Below are 7,433 nucleotides of genomic sequence, written 5' to 3'. Positions count from 1 at the left end.
AAACAGCGCCAGTCCGGGTTAGTTCCATTCAAATCATGCAAGTTAGAGTCCAAAACAAGGGCAAAAGTGTTTGGAAAAGTAGATACGACGGAGACGTATCAACCGTTATGAACGAAGAACATCATGGAGAAGCAAGGATTCGGAAAGGAAGGAAGAATCATCAAGGAGCTACACAAAACGAAGACATCAAGCTCATGTTGGTGAATGGGTATCCGACTCCGACTCCGACAATCACTCCGAAAGAAGTTATCACTCCGACTCCGAATATACTCAAGATGAAGGTGTTGCCGGTCTAGCACTTGTGTCAACCAACTCCTACGACATATTTGAGTCACCAAATGAAGGAATTGGAAGATGCTTCATGGCTAAAAGGCCCAAAGGTATCACACCCCGAGTATGTTGATTTCAATAGTGATGAAGATGATTTGCTAGGTGATGATGATTTACTTGTTGACAATTCTAGTGATGAAAACTATGATGAACTTGCTATTAATCATGCTAATCAAGATAAAACGAATGACGATGATAAGAAGGAGATTGAGCATCTAACTAAAGAACTAAACACTCTTAAGTTAGCTCATGAAACTACCTTGGAAAATCATCGAGAGCTTTTAAAGACTCATGAGAAGTTGCGCTTCGAAAAGCTTAACCTTGAGCAAGAGCATGGGTTCTTAAAAGAGATCAATGATGATCTTCGTAAGAAAAGTTCTTCTTACATTGCCATGCATTTACTCTTGTCTACTTACATGCCACAAGTTAAATCTAGCAACAAGAGTAAGAAAGATTCTTATTCTAGTAGTAACAATGATCATGCTAAACCCAATGTTGTTGCTTCTAGTAGTTCTCTTGATTCCACTAATGATTCTCTTAGCCAAGTTACACTTGAGCAAGAAAATAGCTTATTGAAGGGAATTATAGAGAAAGGTGTTTACAAGAGCCTTGCCAGAAGTAAGCAATTTGAGGAAATTGTACGCAAGCAAGGAAGGCACTGGAAGAATCAAGGTGTTGGTTTTGAACGAACATTCAATGCCAATGGAGTTGAGTGGGAAGAAGATCAATACCCCAAGACGAAGTTTGTTCCTCAACAAGAGAAGTATGATCCTACTTCTTTCCAAGGAACACAAGCTCAAGATGATCTTCCACCACAAGACCACAAGCAAAAAGGCAAGTACAAGCTTCAAGAGGAGATTGATGCATTTGAAGAAGCTCCCAAAGCCTTGGTCAAGTGGGTTCCCATGACTACATCAAGTTCAACTTCATCAAGTACGACTACAACTCCTAGGATTCCCATCAAGATGGTGTGGATCCCGAAGAAAAAGGTCTGGAGAGTTCTTGAGGGTGACTCCGCCAACATACTTCACTCATATCTTTTGGGAAGGACACGTGCAAACAACTTCCATATCTTGCACTAGTTCAAGGAGTCACAAACCCTCTTGTTGATAATACAAGGGACAAGGTAACCTAATGCTTTCATGGACAACATCTTATGAGTATATCACTCTATGTCTATGGATATCCTTGTTTGTTCCTTGTGGGACTAACCCGTGTAGGTATTGAAAGTGCAACTCACTCTAATGGATTGCTCCAAATGATCTACATCAACATTGAGCATCTACATATTCAACACCTACATGAAGTCATCATCGACAAAACCCAAGGTTAGTTCATCCTTCTTAGGGGGATATCACATCTAGGGGGAGCATTACTCTAATCAATTAAGCTAAAGCAACTCTAATGGTGTGAACACAACAATGCATTATGTAAAAGTGGTGTAATGCCCCGAGACCATTGCGCCAGGTGTCTTCCAGTTATTCGTTGTTGTTGCCTTGTCATTCGCTTGCGTGTTGCATCTTGCCATGTCATCATACAAATTGCATCTTCATGTTTTCAAAACTTGCATCCGTCCGGGTTCCCCCAGGTCCGTCCGTTATCCGTTCTGAGCCCAGGCACACTTGCACGCGCCCGCGGCACATCCGGAATATTTTTATTAGTGGTTGGAAAATGTTCTCGGAATGGGTTGAAAGTTGGCATGCGGTGTTGTTATGCTGTAGGTAGGTCGCCTGCCAAGTTTCGTCGCATTCGGAGTCCGTTTGACGCCCCAACGGTTAACTATAGCGGCAATATAGTCGGTCTAATGTCGGACGTTTTCGGTCTCCGCATACTGCCGCCGGGCTGCTATGCTTCTCTCTTCTCATCCCAACACCTCTACACAATCCATCTAGCCCACCTACCCACCCCTCCGCTCCGGGCCGTCCGATGATGATCGAACGGTCCGAAAACAGATGAAAACCCCCTAACCCTAGCACCTACCCTATATATACATCTCCCCTTCCAAATCTGGCAGCCTAGTCTTCCCCTACCTTCTAGCCTCTCACCTCCTCCTCAATTTCCGTGCGCCTCCACCTCAGATCTGCCACTTGGCACCGCCCAACTGGCCAGCCCCCGCCGACCAGGCGCTCTCCACCTCTCCCGTCACGCCACATCGCCCATCAGCCTTCCGCACCGCTCGGGCCTGCCAAAGCCCGTCTGCGGCCTGCCCCGGGCCGATCTGGGCCTGAGGCACCCGCACCGTGCTGTCGTCTCGCTCTGGATCGGGAGAAGCCCGATCCCGCAGCTGCCTCCGCCCCGAGCGCCTCCCCTCGCCGGACTTGCGCCCGCCGGCGACCACCAGGCCGTCGCCGCCGCCGAACCCCAGGTCCCACTGCTCTCTCTCTTCCTTCCTCCCCCTCATGGTCTCTCCTTTCCTCTGTCCCAGCACCGCCGTCCCGCAGGAGCCGCCATGGACGAGCTCCACTTTGCCGGATCCCGCATCCCTGAGCGCCGCCGACCACCTCTATCACCGGATCTAGAACCCCCGCCCTCGGATCCGTCCATCCCCGTTGTCCTCCGGTCCCCTATACGTCGCGCCGCCGTCCCCATCACCGGCAGCCGCCGCGCAATACTCCTACCTCTGCTTCGAGCAGAGGAGGACGAGCGTCGCGCGTGGACCGCGCCCCTCCTCAAGGCCCAGCACCGACCTGCCTCTGCTCCCCCGACCTGGGACATGGCCCGTGGGTGAGCAGCCCCTCCCTCCAGTCTCCTGTGCGTCTGGCCCAGCAGTTTTGGCCCATGTCATGTTTTTTTCCTCTGGACGATTTTGTCTATTATTCCAGAGAACGGCTGTTTTACAGAAAAGTCCCCCTAGTTCATGCATTTAATAACTCACAAATGGTGCATCAGATTAAAATGATTTATATATTAAAAATGACTAGAATTGCATCTAGTTTCACAATATCCAACTTTCATGCATGTTTGAGATGTTTAAATTGCTTTTTGCATTAATTTTCTTAAATGTCATGCTAAAATGCTTTATTTCGTAACTAATTATCCATAGCTCCAAATTTAATAAACTTTATATGTAAATGGCATAGTAAAATGCCTAATATAACATGGGGTACCTACTTTGCATCTTTAACAACTCTAAAATATGGTTTAGGGCAGAACAGTACCAAATTCATAATATGCATATGAGGATTTTTCCGAACTTGTTGCTTGTTGTTCCGGCCTCATTTAAACTTGCCTAGATAGGTAGTTTTATTATACTTCACCTCTTGCCATGTTTAATAACATTTAATATTGTTGGGTACATAAACGGGAGAGAACTAAATAAGTCATGTGGTGTTTCGTCAATATGCAACTCGTTGCATATTGAGCTGCATTTAACTTATAGTGTTGTTTGTTGCACTTTGCCATGCCATGCCTCTTTAAAACCGGGCATGCATCATACTTGGTTGTGCATAATGCCATGTTTATGTCATGGTTGTTTACTATGTTGCTTGCTTCTTTCCGGGTTGCTTCTCTCATTAGCTTCAGTTTCATTCCGGAGTTGTGAGGATCCATTCGACTACGTCCGTTTGTTTTCTTCTTGGACTCATTCTTCTTCCTTGCGGGATCTCAGGCAAGATGACCACACCCTCGAAATCACTTTTATCTTTGCTTTCTAGTTGTTCTCCCTATCACTATGTCGCGCTACCTACCATTTGTTTGTCATGCCTCCCATATTTGCCATGTCAAGCCTCTAACCCTTCTTCCTAGGAAACCGTTGTTTGGCTAAGTTACCATTTTTGCTCAGCCCCTCTTATAGTGTTGCTAGTTGCAGGTGAAGTTGAAGGTTGTTCCATGTTTGGAACATGGATATGTTGGGATATCACAATATCTATTATTTTATTTAATGCATATATATACTTGGTAAAGGGTGGAAGGCTCGGCCTTATGCCTGGTGTTTTGTTCCACTCTTGCTGCCATAGTTTCCGTCATACCGGTGTTATGTTCCTTGATTTTGCGTTCCTTACGCGGTTGGGTGTTATGGGAACCCCTTGACAGTTCGCTTTGAATAAAACTCCTCCAGCAAGGCCCAACCTTGGTTTTACCATTTGCCTCACCACCACCTATACTTTTCCCTTGGGAGTCGCGCTCCCGAGGGTCATCTTTATTTTAACCCCACCGCCCCCGGGCCAGTGCTTCTCTAAGTGTTGGTTCGGACCGAGCTGCCTACGGGGCCACCTCAGGGAAACTTGAGGGTTGGTTTTACTCGTAGATAGTCTCATCCGGTATTGCCCTGAGAACGAGATACATCTGACTCCTATCGGGATTGTCGGCACATCGGGTGGCTTTGCTGGTCTTGTTTTACCATTGTCGAAATGTCTTGTAACCGGGATTCCGAGCCTGATCGGGTCTTCTTGGGAGAAGGAATATCCTTCATTGACCGTGAGAGCTTGTGATGGGCTAAGTTGAGACACCCCTGCAGGGTTTTGAACTTTCGAAAGCCGTGCCCGCGGTTAAGTGGCAGATGGGAATTTGTTAATGTCCGATTGTAGAGAACTTGACACTTTACTATTAGTTAAAATGCATCAACCGCGTGTGTAGCCGTGATGGTCTCTTTTCCATGGAGTCCGGGAAGTGAACACGGTTCTTGTGTTGTGATTGTGCGTAAGTAGTCTCAGGATCACTTCTTGATCACTTCTAGCTTCTCGACCGTTGCGTTGCTTCTCTTCTCGCTCTTATTTGCATAAGTTAGCCACCATATATGCTTGGTGCTTGCTGCAGCTCCACCTCATTACCTTATCCTACCCATAATCTTAAGTAGTCGTGATCTTGCGGGTGTGAGATTGTTGAGTCCTCATGGCTCACAGATACTTCCAAACAGTTGCAGGGGCCGATGATACCAGTGCAGGTGATGCAATCGAGCTCAAGTGGGAGCTCGATGAAGATCTTGGTCGTTGTTATGTGTCTTTTTTGTTTGATCAGTAGTGGAGCCCAGTTGGGACGATCGTGGATCTAGCATTTGGGGTTTTCTTCTTTTACTTTGGTTCCGTAGTCGGACCTTGATTGTATTCTGGATGATGTATGTTTAACTTTTATTTGTGTGAAGTGGCGATTGTAAGCCAACTCTTTATCCCTTTCTTATTTAGTACATGGGATTGTGTGAAGATTATCTCTCTTGTGACAAACCGACCATGCGGCTATGCCTCTAAGTCGTGCCCCGACACGTGGGAGATATAGCCGCATTGTGGGTGTTACAAGTTGGTAATCAGAGCCATCCCCGACTTAGGAGCCCCCTGCTTGATCGAATCGCTGACGTTGTTCAGTCTAGAACACAATGTTTTGAGTCTTAGGATTATATATATCGGAGAGTAGGATTCTTTTTACTCCTCAGTCCCTTCATTGCTTTGGTGAGGCCTCCTGACGTAGAAGTTTTGACTTCCCTCTCCTCAAATTTCATGAATTTTTTTAGGATCATGCGGGTATCTTGGAATCGTTCCGATAGTCTTGTGACAAGAACATTGTTCTTGGTGCCTCCTAACATTTAGGGGTTGTGGCAGTGTCCCGAGGAGTTGAGCTCCGAGGTGTTGTCATCACAATTTTATCGTTGCAGTTCTGGAATACCTGAGTTTCGCCGACATCGAAAATCTCTTTTATGCAGCTGTTGGTGAGATAACCTCGACGCCACCTAGTACCGGGGCGGGATTTCGGGAGTATTGCCATAGCTTGTATAACAGATGCTTTTCGAAGGTTGAGGTACATGATTTTCGAAGTTTTCTTGGTTAGGTGTTGAAGGATGGATACAGCTGGATGTAGGAATTGTTAGTTTGGGTGAGATATTATGCTTCCCTTGTATCCCCACACCTGATTGCATAACCAGAAAGTTTCGGGAGTTTTATAGGTGGGAATTCAAGTAGCTCCTAGAATATCTTTCCAACGGACATGTGATACGATATGGGATCTATCATATGTTTTTTCCAGCTTATTGTGCAAGGCAATCGTTTGTTTTTGTTTTGAGTTGTGGTATTCGAGTTGCTTCAATGTCAAGTGTTGATTCCATACCTTTCCTAAGCGGTGTTCTCATGTTCCTATGCGCATACTAATCCCTCTCGATCATCGAGTTTGTCATTTCAATTTCTTTTCAACCAGTGTGCTCCTCTTCAAGTGGATCCGATCATTTCAACATCCGCAAGATCAACTCTAAGTTTTCTCGATGGTATCCATTCCATCTGCCCAAGTTGCCTTTGTTTTCCCGCCCTCCCACCCTTTTTCTTCAAGGATTTAGATTTCTTAATGAAGTATCCTTTTATTGATGGGAAGTCTCTCCATTCTTTTCCGGAGATATTCTTATCCGGTGATTCTCAGGAAGATACTAATGGAGCCTCAAGTTCATCATTATTCGTTCTCTTTCTTCTCCGGTGGATTCAAGTCAAGCTTTGTCAATCATATCCTTTCCTTGTTTCAAATGCTTTCTCATGCCGGTGCACCCCTAATCATTCACCTCTCGTTTCCCATTTCTTCCGTGGTGTTGAAGATATCTCAGAAGAATCATGTTTCCATTCTTGACCCGTTCAAGTTATCTCGAGGTTGTTATCTCATTCAAGCCATTTAATTCAACCGGCGCAATCTCTCTTTGAAATCATTTCAACGGTGTTTCTTTTGAGTGGGCCCTAACCCACAGGTCTTTTCCCCAAGATCTTACCTGACTCTTCTAATTTTTCCGGAGCTATCCTCAAATTCTTTCAAGTTGACATAAGAATGAATTATCATCAGTCTTATGGCTTTCTCCAAGATCTTTCAAATTCTTTTCATCGTTGGTTCAACCTTTCTAATTTTCATTCCGGAGTGCCTCAGCAATTCATGGTGGTGTTTCTCATCATCATTCTCAACATTTGAAGACCGAAGAAGAGTTTTTCCGCCAAATCTTATCCATTCTCTCAGAGATGCGTAGTTCAAGCTTGATGCCATCCTCTCATAATTGTTTTCGATTGCGAGAATTCTTTTCACCCATCTGGAGCAATTCAGGAGTCTTTTCAGTCTGATTCTCCGAAGGCCATCATTTCGGGTTTATTCATTCTCAGCTTTTAGCTCTCATTCTCCAAATCTTACCGGTGCATCGCTCAAGTGTTCTC

This window comes from Triticum urartu, chromosome 3A (genome assembly GCF_056163025.1).
Source record: "Triticum urartu cultivar PI428250 chromosome 3A, HENAU_Tu73, whole genome shotgun sequence".
Lineage (NCBI taxonomy): Eukaryota > Viridiplantae > Streptophyta > Magnoliopsida > Poales > Poaceae > Triticum > Triticum urartu.
The sequence above is the reverse complement of the archived record's forward strand: the minus strand, read 5'-3'. Positions refer to the sequence as shown.